Genomic DNA, 16,833 nt, shown 5'->3' on the forward strand with positions numbered 1-16,833 from the left:
TGTATGCTTTCTGCTTCTTCTTAATCACCTCTCTAAGATGCTTGCTCATCCAGCTTGGTCTACAACTCCTTCCTATGAATTTTTTCCCCTTTCTTGGGATACAGGCTTCCGATAGCTTCTGCAGCTTTGATTTAAAGTAATCCCAGGCCTCCTCTACCTTTAGATCCATGAATTCTTCAGTCCAATCCACTTCCCTAACTAATTTCCTTACTTTTTGAAAGTCAGCCCTTTTGAAATCAAAAACTCTAGTTGTAGAGATATTTTTGTTAATCCTTCCATTTAGTTTGAACTGAATTAGCTCATGATCACTTGAGCCAAGTTTGTCCCCTACAACCATTTCTTCTACGAGGTCCTCGCTACTCACCAAAATTAAATCTAAAAGGGCATCCCCTCTAGTCGGTTCAGCAACTACTTGATGAAGGAATCCATCAGCTATCGCATCTAGGAAAATCGGAGCCCTATTATTACTACTAGCACTGGTCCTCCAGTCTATATCTGGGAAGTTAAAGTCTCCCATGATCACGCAGTTTCCATTAGTATTTACTTGATTAAAAACATTAAAAAGGGCTTTATCCATATCCAAATTAGATCCCGGAGGTCTATAGCACACCCCAAGCACTATCGTAGGAGAGTCTTTACTAGTTATCTTCCCCAATGTAATTTTTGCCCAGATGGACTCTGTCTTATCCATTGCATCGCTTCTTATTTCTTTACATTCTACCTCATCACTGATATACAATGCTACTCCACCACCTTTACCTTTGTTTCTGTCTTTCCTAAAGAGCACATACCCTTCAATACCTGTAGTCCAGTCATGACTACTATTCCACCATGTTTCTGTTATCCCTATAATATCTGGTTTCACTTCCTGCACCAGTAGCCCTAGCACTTCATTACAAGCTCCAGGCAAGTCTCTTGATAGCTAATTACACATACATTCTGCAACCATATAAGAAATGCACTTTTCTCTTTGGTTACATTCCTTTAGGTTTTGTTTAACTTACTATTAAACTAAAAGCAAACAAATGATTTTGGGGATACAACTACTTCAGTGAGATTTCTAGAAATAACCACTCGATACAGTCGGTCACTCTTCACGTGCAATACAGTTAGGAACACATTACTATACAGTGACAAAAATGGAGAAGGGTGTTGTTCTAGAAGCTAAATCTGAAATACAACAAATATGAATGATTACTTTGATTCAAATAATTTGTCTATTCTTCCCCACTCTCTAAAGTAGGTATTTTTTTCCTCACAACCAGCCACTGCTTTGAGATAGTAAGAAAGAGTATGCACTTTAGGTGCCACTATTTGCATCATAGGATCTCACCCCACAAAGCTCATATGTAATGTGCTTAAAATGACATTTGTTCGAAAGTAGTAGTGCTTCTCGGCTACCTATGATTTGGATAGCAGTTCCGTTAAGAAATGTTTGCCTTATATAGACTAGTATTTTAAATTTTAAAGTTTACTCAAGAACTGTACTAAAAACCATTGTCTTTATGATATTCATTATCCAATCTGTTATACAACGATATGACAACTTTTATTGGTATTTTCTATTTCTATTGAAAAATATATTGAATTCCAGTACTGGCAGCATAAAGATATCGCATGTTAAGGCTGTAGTAGTGTTAATGCTGACCCAAGAGCTGATGTCCTTACTATACTTCCTGTAAATGTTACTGGTGCTGCTGCCACTATGAAAGGCTCCTTCCTGCACCTTCACCCCAATCAGAGATTTTAAAGGATTTGTGCACCAAGACAGGACTGCATGGAAGTCTGAAAATGCAAAAGGAGTCTATCCAAATGGTTCTGCCCAAACATGGGCTGTGGCTTCACTTGGAGAACACTGCTATGCAATGACTGCAATACCCAGGAACAGGGCTGCCATTGTATCTAGTTGGAGCATTGGGACTGTTGTCATAGGACTGGCTGTTTACCACTGGGAGAGGAAGACCAAAGTCTTTCAGAGATGTTGAAAACAGAATATTACCAACAAGTGTTGTAACCCCCAGGTATTGCCCCCCCGAGTGTGAAATTAAAAATACTCAGAGTTGCTAAATAAACTGCACATGTTAAATTCACATTTATTCAAGTTTTCCTTTTTGTTAGCCACTTTATTACAATATTAAATTGTTTTATTTTACCTAGGTATTCCTGCAGGATCCAGGAAATGTTATTTGTCAAAAATGTTCTCTACCACCACCAAAATGGAACATTTCTCTCCGCATTTTCACCTACCTTATCATTATACATTGCTAGTTTCCTACCATTAAACCCTCTCTTCCTCTTGTTTGTAAGCAGAATGAAATCACAAAACCTGTAACTAAAAGTGCTCACAAAAACTGGGGGAGATTAGAATTCATGTTTTACGAAGATGGTGATAATAGAGAACCATTCAGTATGTATGCTTACCAATGAGAATTATTTCTGTAACACTACCAACATTTCCAGCCAGATGTGCAACACCTTTAAGTTCCCACTCAGAAGTTCAAGAAATTAATCTGGATGGAATGATCAGCAATAATTTCTGCATCACAATGAGTCTCATTGCCTTACTGCTATATGCAAATTCTACAAACTGCAGAACACTGTGGGGTCAGTTTTGATTCATTATGCAAGTCTAATTTATAACCCATACATGCTGTTGTCATCTGTTGCTCAAGCCAAAAAGGGCTATTTATTCACCTCCCACTTACAGTGCTTACTCTCCTCCTTGGTCTTTTGCTCTGCATTTAAGAATTTGACACCACATAACAGAAATGATAATAGTGCATATATTCTCACTGCTGAAATAAGCATATTAGCTGCATGGAAGTGTATGTCAAATGAAGTGTAGTCATGTTTTTATAATTTGCCACGAAGAAAACAATTACATTTTCTAAAAACCTCTGAATAGAGATGATGCAAAACTGGAGGTTAAGCAACAGTCTATTCCAGCCCTCAGTGAGGCATATAAACCCTCAGAATAATGGAAGACAAATATCAGTGTACAATGTTAAATACTGCAGACCGTTTTTTTCAACAAGTACTGCTGGACAAAAAAAAAAAATGCTCTTTCAATATTTTCTTAAACTTAGGCCATAGTGAAAAGACTCAGTTAATACTACATAAACTGCAATTTTCCAATCTAACAATGCTCAAATATACCTTTAACTGCTGCTAGGCAGTCACTATTAAGGCTATGTATGTATTTGCATGCATGAAAACTTTGCTTCCTTCCTCCATCTGTTAAACTTGCAGTCATCTCCTTCCAATTCTGAAGTGACAATTCATCTTTTTTGATCAAGAGAGACACAAAGGGAGGGTAACAAGCGAAACACTATGTAGACCCATTATTTTAATGTGCAATATGGTCTCTGAAGGAATAATTTACTTTCTCTTGCACATTTATGAAGGAGTACTGCTGGGTTCCAGAAGATTCCCTCAACTTTCTATATGAAGGCAAAAATCGCATTCATTTCAAGAGCAGCCGCAAATGAACGTTTTTCAAGAGGAACACATTTCAGGCCTTTATAAGACCAAAAGTCTTATTGAGTTGCATATCCAAAGGACAACTATAGCTGCAATGCTCCAATTGCTCAGTCAGTGCCTTTCTTGCCTAACAGAAGGAGCAATACAGTTGGTGTATTGATTGACAGAACAAACAACAGAAGTTATTTAAGTTACAGTTTGCATCAAATCACAAGAGAACAAAACAAACAGCTAGATATAATATTTACTGAGCCAAGAAAAGGTCACTAAACATAAAACTGCTATCAAGAACAGCAATTTCTTCTATTTTTCCACCAAAGAGATATAAAATTTATACAAGTGGGAGCACAAGTATAATGATACTCTTATCAGGCAGTTAATCACTTTAGTAAGCAACCTATTCTGAGCAAATTAAACCTCTGATCATTATAAAGGCTCTTTTTGCATACACACTTCTTTGGATGGTTTGGAATATAGCTTTAAAAAGAACACACAAAATATGATTTGCACTAAAATACACTTAGGGAAATTTTTATTTATGAAAGAATGAACAGGAAAAACCTTCTGATATCTGGGACAGCAGAGAACATGGAAACTGACATTCCACAGCTAAGAATGTGGTCGCCACTAATAAAGTTTTAGAACAAAGTCCACCTGGCTTTTGCAACTCCTGACAAGGGTCCATATGAGTTGAAACACCGTACTTTTTACTTTACAACAACTTGAAATAAATCACTAATAATAAAGTGATTTAGACAGTCAATTATTTACCCTAAAATTGGCTGAATTTGAGTGTGAAGCTTTATTACAAGGCTGAATATAATTTCAATATTATATCCTGATTTATACCTCTCTTACAAGCTACTCTTTTTTTAAACCAGAGTGAGTGAACATAATGTGTAATCTGGTTGCACCATTTAAGCATTTCTTTACAAACCATGTATTTAAATTTATGATTCAGAAAACATTTGTACTATTACTGCTTTGTAATTCTTATGTAAAATGGGTACAAAAAGCTCAATTTTACTTACTTGACAGCAAAAGTTAAGCTCTTACTTTAGATGTCTTATTCCAATAGAAGCGGTTTGGAAAAATATTCACTCTTCAGCACTTGGAATAGTGGCAGAACGTGAAACTCCTCACAACGTTATTAGGTTTAAACCACTTTCAGAATGCCAGGATGTTTTCTTAAGCAAAAATCTCATTCAAATGGAAGTTGCATGTAATTAAGACTGGATATTCAAAGGGCCCCAAGGGAGCTGTCTCCCACTGAAAGTCAAAGAGTTATTCATCTTATAAAACCCTTAAGAGGTTAAAGCTCAAAAATTTTAAGTTTATAATTTTCAAAATCTCTCTCTGAAACCTGGCAACATTTTGGTAAATGTCCATGTATAACAATATTTTTATTTATTTTCTAGCCTTTTCTACAGTCAGTCAATCTTTAGGAATAGTAAAGGGTCAAATATAAATATTTACAAAATAGTTGCAATACAGCCACTACAATAAACTATAGCATTATCTTCAATTTTAAAAAGCATACATCTTAACATTCTGTCAATGTTGCTGAGGAGCATTTTGCAGAGAAGATTAATAATTAAATCAACTCCTAACAAAAACTACCTACCTAGAAGCAAGCAGTCACTGAGGGTGGGGTTTTCAAAAGCATCCAAGTGATTTCAGAGAAAAAATTCCCTCGACTTAAACCACTTAGGTGGTTTTGACTAGCCCACCAAGAATAGCTAAAATTCAATGTTTCATGCAATGTAGCAGCTGTGTTAGTCTGTATTCGCAAAAAGAAAAGGAGTACTTGTGGCACCTTAGAGACTAACAAATTTATTTGAGCATAAGCTTTCATGAGCTACAGCTCACTTCATCGGATGCAATGGTGGTCAAATGGAGGTTGCCCTTCCTCAAGCAAAGGGAAAGAATGATATGGGAGGAGAGATTTGTTGAATCTTGAACATTAAGGAATGAAAATTTGACACTCAATAGGAGATTCTTAATTCACTGAGCCAAAAGTTTTAAAGATCATTGAGTCTTTTCTCAGTAACAGGTAAACTGGGTCAAAACCAACTGAGTTATATAACAACATCTAAATGAACATAATATAGTAGGCATAAACCAAAATAATTTCTGTAAAAGGAAATTTACACCTGTCAATCCTACTAGAATTCTCTGAGAGCATAAACAAGAGAGTTGAGAAATTTAGCCATTTGAAAAATTAGCCATAAATGGTCCATTTTAATATGAAAGGTGGTTAACAGTGCAATGCCCCAGAGATACATACTAGGATCAGTGTTATTTAATGTATTTATTAATGACCTGGAAGAGTAGATAGACAATGAAGTGGAAAAATCTGTTAATGACAACATTATGTAGGTTAAATAATCAAGATTAGAGGTATTATAAGAAACTTAAAGGGTTAATTAAAACTTACTGACTGGGCAAAATACACAATGATCAATAACATTCAAAACGTAAGTAAAAGCAAAGAGACAATGGAAAGGAGCAGTCCAAACTACTCACACACCGATGGATTCTATACACAAACAAACTCTTACAAACAGGGCTTTGGAGCGGAGCCCGGAGCTGGAGCAGCGCCGCAGCAGTCGAGCTGCAGGTTTTTGCCTGATTTAATCAACTGGTTTAAAGGTCACTTTTTGCACTGATTTAATCAACTAGTTTAAAATTCCACATATTATGTTGCAACCGTGCATGTTGACAAGTCCTTAGTGAAATGTTAAAAACAAATTTTTTTAAAAATCAAGAACTATGAAAATATTAAATGAAAACATTCTCAACGAACAAAAGATTGCAAGGAAGGTGTTGGATTGCATTAAGGAACAAAGAATACTATTGAAAATATAGCATTATATAAATTGATAATATGCCCTTATCTTGAATATTATTGCTCAAATCATTTCAAAAAGATCAGCAGAAGCGGGCTAGAGATGGGCACTTAAAATGATTAGATACATGGCAAGACTTCCAGACGAGGAGAATTTAAAAAGATTACAACTAGTTGATTTAAAAAGGAGGTGAATAAGATGTGACATGATGAAGATAAATAAGACTACATATAAAGTCAATCATGCGCTCTCTCCTGTTCACCTCTCATAGTAAAAGAGCCAGAAAAAATCCAATTAAATCCACAGGCAACAAATAAAAAATAACCAAACAGATGGAAGGAATTACTTTAAACAAACTACCTCTTGGAAATCAATGCTGCAATAGAGGCAAAAAGCTTAATGGGATTAAAATAAGGATTAGAAACATATATGAACAAAAACCATTTAGTTATAGTAGTTAAAATACAATTTTAGAGAAGACTGCTATCTTTATGCCTTGGGACATGTAAAGCTAACACTAACTTCTTGACGTTATGAAGACACTTCTTGCTGCCCATAAATTATTGCGTAACTATACAACTTATTCTGAAGCACCTGGTATAGGCCAGTGTCAGCAACAGGATACTGGATTAAGTGAACTTCTGGTCTGACCCGGCAAGGCAATTTCTATGAAATGACTCTGCAGAAATAAAAATTAGCAGGCTGCTCTGCCATTCCACATATCTGAACGCAATTTCAAAGTGCACTGAAAGCTGTTTCCTAAATCAGTTGCACCCTATTTTTAAATGACTTACATTAGCAAACGTCTAAATAGTTTTTCCATGAGCTGGAAAGAAATGCTCTAACCAAGTATGGGAAGGCCTTCATACAATGAAACTTTGCTGCACGAAGCCGATTTTTACTGGCTACTTATGAACATGTAGTTCACAGCCTTATGGCTCACCATCAAAGTAATGAAAAATCTTCCTCTTACAAGTAAAGGACAATTTTAAAAGAAGACTGGATCAACTAAAAAATTAGTATTGCAATACTGCTCTCCCCGCCCTCCTTCCTCCCCCTCCCCCCACAACTTTCATGTCCCTCATTCAAATCCAGCCCAGGTTAGATGCAAGTGAAATTCATTAAGCTTGGAGAGCTGTTTGTGATTTATGTGCAAGTTATTTTCAATATGGGACCCATAGCTGTGTGTATCACTAGACAATGTGTTCAGAAATGTTGTGACTTCAGTTTAGAACTTTATTGGTATAGTCAGAAAAACAAATACAGTCTACAGAAATGTGGTTGACCAGAATAAAAGAATTAAGAGAAATAGAACAATTTACTGCCTATATTAGATTCACATCTTAACAACTTGATGTAAGATGGACTAAAGTTTTTTTTTTTTTTTTAAAGGAGTATACCTTATACAAATATGCATACCTGATGGAACTCATAACCTATAGTGCCTCAACTCTGCTGGTATGCCCTACTTCTTTGTATTTGTTACTCTTTGTATTTACAAAAATAATGTGTGCTGTCAACAATTCTGTTGATATTAAATAAAAAAAATAACTAAAAATACTATCAAGTCTGAATAGGCATGGTAGCCATGTTATTCCTTCCAGTTCAGAACTAGCACACACTGACAGGATAACATGAGGGACTACAGGGGATGCCTGTACTACCTGTTCTGTGAATAAACAGTGGATGCTTGTTGCGAGACCCCATAAGTTGCTTTGGTTACTTAGATGAAATAATGCAGCCCACGTGAGCAGCATGGGGAGTTTACACATGGTTTTTCTGTTGCTACCACCAGTTCAGCTCCACTAGTGGTGTCAAGAGTGGGGACGTTAGTGCTGACTTTAGAGACAAAGCTGCAGACAGCCATTTCCCTTTTAAGCACCACACAGTCCTGATCTGAGTAAGGTAAGACAGTCAGTGACATCAGGTCGATAGTAGTGCTCCCATTGTTACTAAGTGTGAAATTAAATTGTGGTAGGCATTTTGGAAATTTTCAGAGAAATTTTATATACACGCAGTAGACAAGGCTTTTGAATTTAGCACGATGCTGAATTAGTCAAAGAGTACACAAGGTTTCCAGTGTTCACATGAAACTGTAACAATCTCTCTAAAGCAAAAACTTTCAATTTTTTTTCTAAATGAAATATATAGCGAAGTTACCTGAATTTGCCAAGTTCCCACACTCGCTGGGAGCTTATCCCTGGAAGCATGGATCTTTGAGGGAATCAGTTTACATAATTTGAGAACATATTTACATCGTTCAAGGCAAAAAATTTTTAAAAACAGATGGTTTTTTTACTCCTAAAAAACTGAGCCACAATCTTCTGCTATGCTGAACCCCGTGGGCAGCAGGAAAGCTAGAATGAATCACATCAGTTTCACTCTTGGGAAAGTTCAGAGCAGCAGCAGAGGCAGGAACTGGAGGCATTTACTGGGGAGGATGGGGGCAGAGAGAGGGAGAAATATGGAGATAGCAACACCCCCCCATGCAAAACTGCCAATCAAGGGGCAAAAGAGAAAAGTTTCATTGTCCTGGTGACCTCAAATTTATTGGATATGTACAACACAGGCGCTAACATGAAAGATGCAATCTCCAAATAAGGCCAGAGGCAGCCCTCTAATAGGAATACCAGCACCTTCGCTCTTCAGATCAGCTGGGGAAGAGGAGTGGGAGTGAAGCTTCTCATTATGGCATTACCTCTGGACCTTGCTGCTGGCCTCCCTCCATATCTTTTGTATGGGACTCTGGCTAGTAGGTTTAAACTTTTTAAAGTATCTAGTAAGGTTTTTTCAACCACTGGCCCAAAACAGTTTCAGCTGATTGGCAACACTGTGTAGCTAGAATGTTATTTCATGTAGGGATCTCATCACAATAAAGCAATATTCAAAAAGCTGAACACTAACAAATTTACAGTTATTTAAAGCCCAACTTATAAATGATATTTAATATGTCCTTCGCCATGGAATATACATTTCATTTTATATTTGGAAAGTGTTTTTAAACACTTCCTTTAAAGTGTTTTTGGAGTCAATATTTTTTTAAATATAAAAATGTACCAAATATGGTACAGTTTTCAAGGTCACATTCTCCTTTATTCAAATGAAATTATTCTTTTAACTTCAAATGGTAACTCAAGGCCTGCATTGCGTCATCAAGTTCAAACTGTATATTTAAGTGGTTCTCTTAAAAAAAAAAAAAGTGCAAATGTGGGTAGCACAATGTGCAGCAAAGCACAGGATGGACTAAGGTCTACAAGAAAATAATCTGAAACAAAACAAAAAGCAAAAGGACTTGTGAAAACTTTGATTTCACATCAGCAGGAAATTGCAAGGTGTCCCAATAAACACATCCCTTTAAGGCAAGTCATTTCACCCTTCTTTAATTTTTTGTTCTGCAAGAGGTCAAAACACAGCTACTTCTGAAACAGTTTCTTCATGGGAAAAAAATCTTATCAAAGAGATGTTGATATTCCTTCCTACCTAACAAGTTGATTATTATTAATCCTAAAGGGGAAGTTAAAGAAAAAAAATGTAGTATTTCTAACAAACAAACAAACAAACACACACCATATTATTCTCAAGAGCCACTACTCAGAGTACCACAGTTCTTTATATAAAGTTCCATGTGAGAAAACCGTCTCTTAAAGGAGCAATGCCAAAATTGAAATACAGACCGCTTTTAGACAAAAACAAAATAAAATTAATCCCTCTGCCAATTTTTGTGGCGTTGCAATTGCGTTTTCCCCACTTCTCCCCGTTTCTGTGTGAAAGACCCAAGAGAAGAGGAGAATGAGTGTTCCTTTAATGTCTCTGAAACAGGAAAATAAAACAACTTTATTTGCAGCCTTTAATTAAGATGCCATAATAACTAAGTATAACTGATCAGAGTTAATCTAATTGTTAATTTACCCTCTCCAGATCCACACTGGCTCCAAAATTAACAGCATCTGTTAAGGAAAACCACTGTACCTTTCAGGCCCTGTCTGAAATCTGATTAGAACTATGCTAGATATCAACATTTATACTATGGTAGAGCCACTTATGGAAGCAGAGTTTTAACAAGGATTTGTTATCAGTTGCATTGGAACTGTGTTATAAGACTACTACTATCCCCACAGTGATGTTGGTATGATCTGACGGTATGACCAGATCCTGTCTATACTACAATGTGTGTTTTCACTGGGTCACCTGACATGGTTGATTTTGTAATGCAGACAGGAACTAGAGTATCACCACAAAATTCTACTCACTTCTTCCTGCAAGAAAATATTGCGCTTGCCAAAATGCAGTCACATACTCTGTTCTAATCTACTAGCCTGACTCTGCAGAGAGGGGAGAAATGAAGGAGGCACATACAGTTTTCATGCCAGACTGTAACTGAGTTTATACCACTGGGATTTGGTGTCTGGATGAAGTACCAAGTGAAACACAGCAGACACACAAATACACCTCAGAAGCACAGCATGGGGAGAACCATCACCAGGACAAACAGACACAGAAGAAAAACTGTTAAAAAGTTACACTGGAGGGGAGTGTGGGAGACTATGAAAGCAGTAAAATGAGAAACCCTAGTTTTATTTGATTAAACTGGACCAATCTTTCCTCCTCTTGGTTCAGAGGGTCATTGGTTGTAGATATTCCAGATAAATGAAGGAAAACTAATACCTCAAAGCAGTAGATTACATTAGATAGTGTGATGAATCCTAAACATCCAGTTTCAAGAGAGTTTTAGTTCTGAAAAAACACTTCTGAAGACAAGGTGAACTATGAAAGCAGGTGTGAAAAATAATGAAAGCTTAGAAGTCCTTGGTTCCATAAGAGGTGGTTTACCCACCAAACCAAAAGATAGATACACACACTGATTGAATAAATATTAGAAAAAGCGTAAGCATGAACTCCATCTTCTAGTCTTATCTAGGGCTTGATAAATTTACCCAGAATTCTAAAAAAATTGCTTGCTACAAGAGTGAAATATATATGCTCTCTCCAACCTCCCTACTGCAATTTAAAGAAATAAAACAGTTATGTACTGTATTTAATTGTATATTGTCAATCAATTTTTTATTTACCACTACTTTATAATGCAACTGATTGCATTTCTCTTGCTTTTGGTATGGTATCTTAATTGCAGCATAGCCAAGCATGGTTTCTCTGCTTCTCTTTAAAAAACCATGATGCATTTCTTCCTGCACGATTTTCAGTGCATCACTTTTTCCTTCTCACACCCTTTTCTTTGCACTGACTTCTCTGCCGCCTCATTTATATTTATCTCTCCTTTCTTCTCCCTTCTAACACTTTTTTTTTTGTTTTTTGTTTTTTAAACTTACCACACACACCTTCACCTCCACCTATGCTCCTATATACAGGAACTGAATAATGTATCAGACACCGAATGTCTACATGATTAAACCTACACATACGTGCCAAAAACTGGTATAAAATATGGGGAGCTGCCTCTGTTTAATGAGGTAATGCCCTTATGTGAAACCAACCCTCACCCCCAGCATCTAGAAATGGGCAGATGCTGTCCTTGGACCTTAGCTAAGGGCTCCAACTTTTGTATTTTTCATTAATTTTATAACACCTAAAGTGTGCTGTGTAGAGGGGAAAAATAGGCTAAGAGAAGATAAAGAGTAATTAACGACTATCCTACTTACCTGATGTAGTTGCAAACTTTTACTTTTCTTAAAAAAATTAAATGCAAAGAAGCAGCCTATCTTAATGCCATTGATTGGCTTGAGACAGTTTTCTGCAATCCTGGGTTAGGAAAGTCGAACACACCTCACTTTAAAAGTGACAATTGTATTATCACAACAGAAAAATAGAAGTTAAGCTTTCTTCTAATGAACGTTTGGAATTTACAGAATTCAGCTTAACATATGCTTTTTAGAGGATTTTTCTGCATGCTGTGGCCTCACTGAAACAATCTTCTCATGTAAATTGTCCCAGTCCCACCTGCTGTCACTTTCAAATCTAGAGTTCTCATGTTTTCCTATATTATGTGTGTCACAAAGAAGATGCTGCTTCATTAGGGTCTGAGAAAAATTTTAGATGCCACCTAAGAAAGCTCAAAAGAGATTTTTCAGTTGTTTATTTACTCTGAATTTTCCCCCAAACCTAGAATACACACTCCACATCAGTACTGTCTTTTTTACATGCAAAGTTTCAAGTATATATAAAGAATAAAGAAATAATTGATTTTGAAGTCTTTTTTCAGGAACTCTTCCTAGCAACTCCTAGGCTGACATGAAGTGTTAAGAAAAATGGTAAATCATGCATTTCAATCTGAAGAGCTAGAAGTTAATCAGACACTAGCTGTTTGCATGTTTACATCTTCTTGTATCTCATTTCGGAAGTGAGTTCTAAGAAGGATGCAGATACTAAAGCTGGGCTGTATGATCAGAAGTGATAAGTAAAGAGGCTGAGAGAGTATATAAAGTGAAGATGGAATTATGCGCGGCATAACCTAGGCATAAACAAAACGGTTGCAAAGGCAACAGGAAACATCAGGATAAATTGGGGAATACCAGAGGTCCTCCAGTGTTTCCTTTAAGAGGGATTATAATAATACCCCCATCCATGACTGCTTGGAAACAAAGGTCAGACCGAGGCCAGAGAGAATCAGTGGAGAATATACAATTTCAATATTATCCTTTGAACCTATCTCATCCTCTCCCTGCCATGCTTAATTGCCCATCTGATTTTAACAAAGTGAATAATTCCAACCTCACACTAACAGAAACCACTGTTGAAACAGACTTTGTCTGAGAGGAAACTGTGGGTTTATTTGGAAATTCACCATGGAGTGTCTATGATAATTTGGAAGAGGTATTAATTTGTTAGCTAAACAGTACAATCACAGTTCTGAAATAATCAGTTGGCTAAATAAAATCCAAAAGAATTGTTTAAAATCCAATGACTAGTTAAAGATAGTTCTTGCCCACTAACTGCATTACACTGGTTAAAACCCAAGGGGATAGCTGTTTAATTGAATACAAACATGTGTTGTAAAAATATATTTAGTGAGCTGAATAAAAAGATACTGTTAAAAAATAAAGACTGTTTATAGGTTTTTTTTACATTGTTTACATTTTAAACAGTCAAAATGTCTCTTTTGTAAAAAAAAAAAAAAAAAAGAAAAAGAAAAAGAAAAAGAAAAAGGCATATTTACTAAAGTAAACACTCATTCATAGCTGTTTAAACTATATGCTTTTATATTTCCTAAAGAGTTATTGCTATATTTGAGATCTATGAAGGGGATAAACTCTGTAGCTCAGAATACAGAACGTCAAGTGCAGTTAACTATCCTGATCAGGTTTCTAATGATCATTCAAATTTCACAACGCTCCTGAGGAACTAAACCACAGCTTTGGTAAATTAGGAATTAACCTATAAAATTATTTGACATTTCGGCTTCCAGTTCTACCAACTACAGTCAAGTAATATACAGGTTTCAGAGTAGCAGCCGTGTTAGTCTGTACTCCTTTTCTTTTTTCAAGTAATATAGTATCTTTTAAACAACTGGGGGTAGAATTTTTTCAAAAGGGAAAGCTATTCTTCTTTTTGCATCATTGCTGAATTCACAAATGACAGGTTGCAACTTCCTAACTTTTCCATAGAAGTTCAACCTCTGGGCTGAGATCAAGCTTGAATAATTTCAGAAATGAGATACAATTTCCAGAAAGGGGGAGGGTGAGTGAGAGAGAGAGAGAAAAAAAAAGACAGGAGGTAATACTGGAAACCATTTTGCAACCGTACTATGGCTGTTGCTCCCAATGAAAGCAAAAAATACTGTATTACTTACGTGTATATTAGCTTGAATACCAAAGAATAGCAACACAGTATTACAAATACTGATGTAACAGATTGTGCACACCTTTTTCCTCCTTTAAAATTATTCCAATAAAATTTGTTAACAAAACCAAATAGAACAAGGAATAGAACTCATGGCTGAGCACCCAAAGGATGGAAAGTATGGAACACTGACCATAAAAATGACTCTAGTGGGATAGACAATGGTCTATCTAATCTAATATCCTGTCTTCTGACAGTGGCAGTGCCAGTTGCTTCAGGGGGAATAAACAGAGCAGGGCAATTTCGAGCGATCCATCCTCTGTTGTCCACTCCCAGCTTCTGACAGTCAGAGGGTTAGGAACATCCAGAGGTTGGGGTTGCATCCCTGATCATTTTGGCCAATAGCCATTGATGGACCTATCCTCCATGAACTTATCTAATTCTTTTTTGAACATAATCATACTTTTGGCCTTCACATCATCCCATGGCGATGAGTTCCACAGGTGGACTATGCACTGTGACCGTGCAAAGTACTTTCCTTTTTTGTTTGTTTTAAAGCTGCTTATTAATTTCATCGGATCACCCTTGGTTCTTGGAGGGGGGGGGCAGGGAGGGTAAACAACATACCCCTTTTCTTTTTCTCCATAGCACTCACAATTTTATGGACCTCTATCATATCCCCCCTTAGCCATCCCTTTTCTAAATTGAACAATCCCCGTCATTTTAATATCTTCCCATATGGAACCTGTTCCATACTCCTAATCATTTTCATTGCCCTTCTCTATACCTTTTCCAATTTTAATGCATTTTTATTTTTTTTTAAGATGAGGCAACCAGAACTGCACACAGTACTCAAGGTGTGAGCGTACCATGAATTTATACAGTGGCATTATAGTATTTTTTGTTTTATCATCTTTCCCTTTCCTAATGGTTCCGAACATTCTGTTCGCTTTTTTGACTGTTACTGCATATTGAGCAGATGTTTTCAGGGAGCTACCAACCATACATCTAGATGTGCATGTGCTATATCATTTAAAGCATGGATTATGAAGCCTTAATGGTTGGCAATTCTTTGTGATCAATTTGTTCTATTTTTGCCTAGTGACCAAAGAGTATAATTCCACACAAATAACCTTTTACAAACAGTTACCTTTTTTTTTTTTTTTTATTATTTTGGTTTTTCGATAGATTGTGGTTTTGTTAATTTGGTAAGTGCCTAGAGCCTGGGATCTGAGGTTTTTAAATAAACAAAATAGAGATAATGTCCTCTATGTGATTATTTCTAATTAAAACTTTGTTGCTACTTGACAATACTAACAGTTTGGGATTATTAACTGTTCGTGTCTGGACAATTTCAGGAACTGTGAGGTTAGTTTAGTGAAGATTTGTCCACAATTGCATTAATACAAATACAATTTCAGTATCCTGGAAATGTTCCACTCCTTGCTTTTGTGATTTAAAAATAAGTAAATAAATAAAACTCCGAGGTTACCGTTATTGCCTATTGGGTAAATAACATGCAGACCCAAACTGTATTTTACCAGACTAATGCACATTTATTAAAAAGCATAAATCTGCCTTTAATGGACTTAAACAACTTTTGCTAAGTATGTGCTAAAGAGGTGTTTTACCACTGTCATCAAAATAAAAATCAGTGTTTGAATTTTAGATTTTTGTTACTTACTGCGACCTCAACATTCATTTAATGCTTCTCCCAATGCTAAAATAAACTTGAATTAAGGACAACCTTTTATTTTCCAAAAGCCCTGCTCCTGCTTCCAATATGAGCTTTACAGTTAACTTCAGCGCAAGCAGGACTAGGCTATAAATTTGTATTTAAAGAGGATATTACAGGTATGATTCCATTTCAAAATTTCACTATCTTTTTTTTATTGGTTCATTTAAAACACATTCAAGAATACTACAAAATATATATTCCCAAGACAAAAACAGCAGCAACACACATGCACATTCCTGTACATATTTACTTTTTCTTTAGTCCTTAACATTGTTAAATTGAGTATCATCACCCTTAAAAAATGCGATTTTGACCTAATATAATTGAATCAAGACAACAGCTAAATACAGGCACACATATCAACCTGGCTGCCCTAGAGGCACATTAAAGTCAACATTTTTAACATCTTTATTAAATTATGTATGGAAAAATTAAGACATTCAGTTTTTCCTACTTATAAATTAAATAATCCCTATGCCCCCCAAAATTATTCTCCGCCTATCCTAAACTCTTCAAAAAATTAGCCAAAAGCAATCATTCATATTTTCAGGCTGCACGTTGTCATAAGCCACAAAATTGCTACTGTCCTAAAAATTAAAACTTGTGAATCAACATCTGCATTTTTCACTTCTACTGCTGAACAGCTTTTTATAATTTGTAAAAGAAAATTATTGCTCGGTAGACACTCTGCATGATAAAATTATTTGCACACAGAAAGTTAACCCCACTCAAGCAGAAAGAACTTACATTTAAAAAAAAAAAAATACTGACCCAGTCTTAAGTGTTGTGGTGTGAACACATCTTATGTTCTTACAATGATGTTAACGCACCAAGGACATGAAAATGTTAGGATAGTATTTGGTAACATTGAATGTATCATCACCTGAACTTCAGTGGAGCTCATAAGCAGATAAAGAACTAAACTTAAAACTGTGGGCTTTAAGTTAACTACTGCTCTTCTTACAAGCGTAC

The 16,833-nt window shown here is 36.0% G+C and overlaps 1 protein-coding gene across 9 annotated transcripts in view; it reads right to left on the minus strand.

Moving 5' to 3' along the window:
- Positions 1 to 16,833, minus strand: part of PRDM2 (PR/SET domain 2) — a 127,741-nt gene that overhangs the window by 50,641 nt on the left and 60,267 nt on the right. The gene's annotated exons all lie outside the window — the stretch shown is intronic.

Source organism: Dermochelys coriacea, chromosome 18, assembly GCF_009764565.3.
Source record: "Dermochelys coriacea isolate rDerCor1 chromosome 18, rDerCor1.pri.v4, whole genome shotgun sequence".
Taxonomy (NCBI): domain Eukaryota; kingdom Metazoa; phylum Chordata; order Testudines; family Dermochelyidae; genus Dermochelys; species Dermochelys coriacea.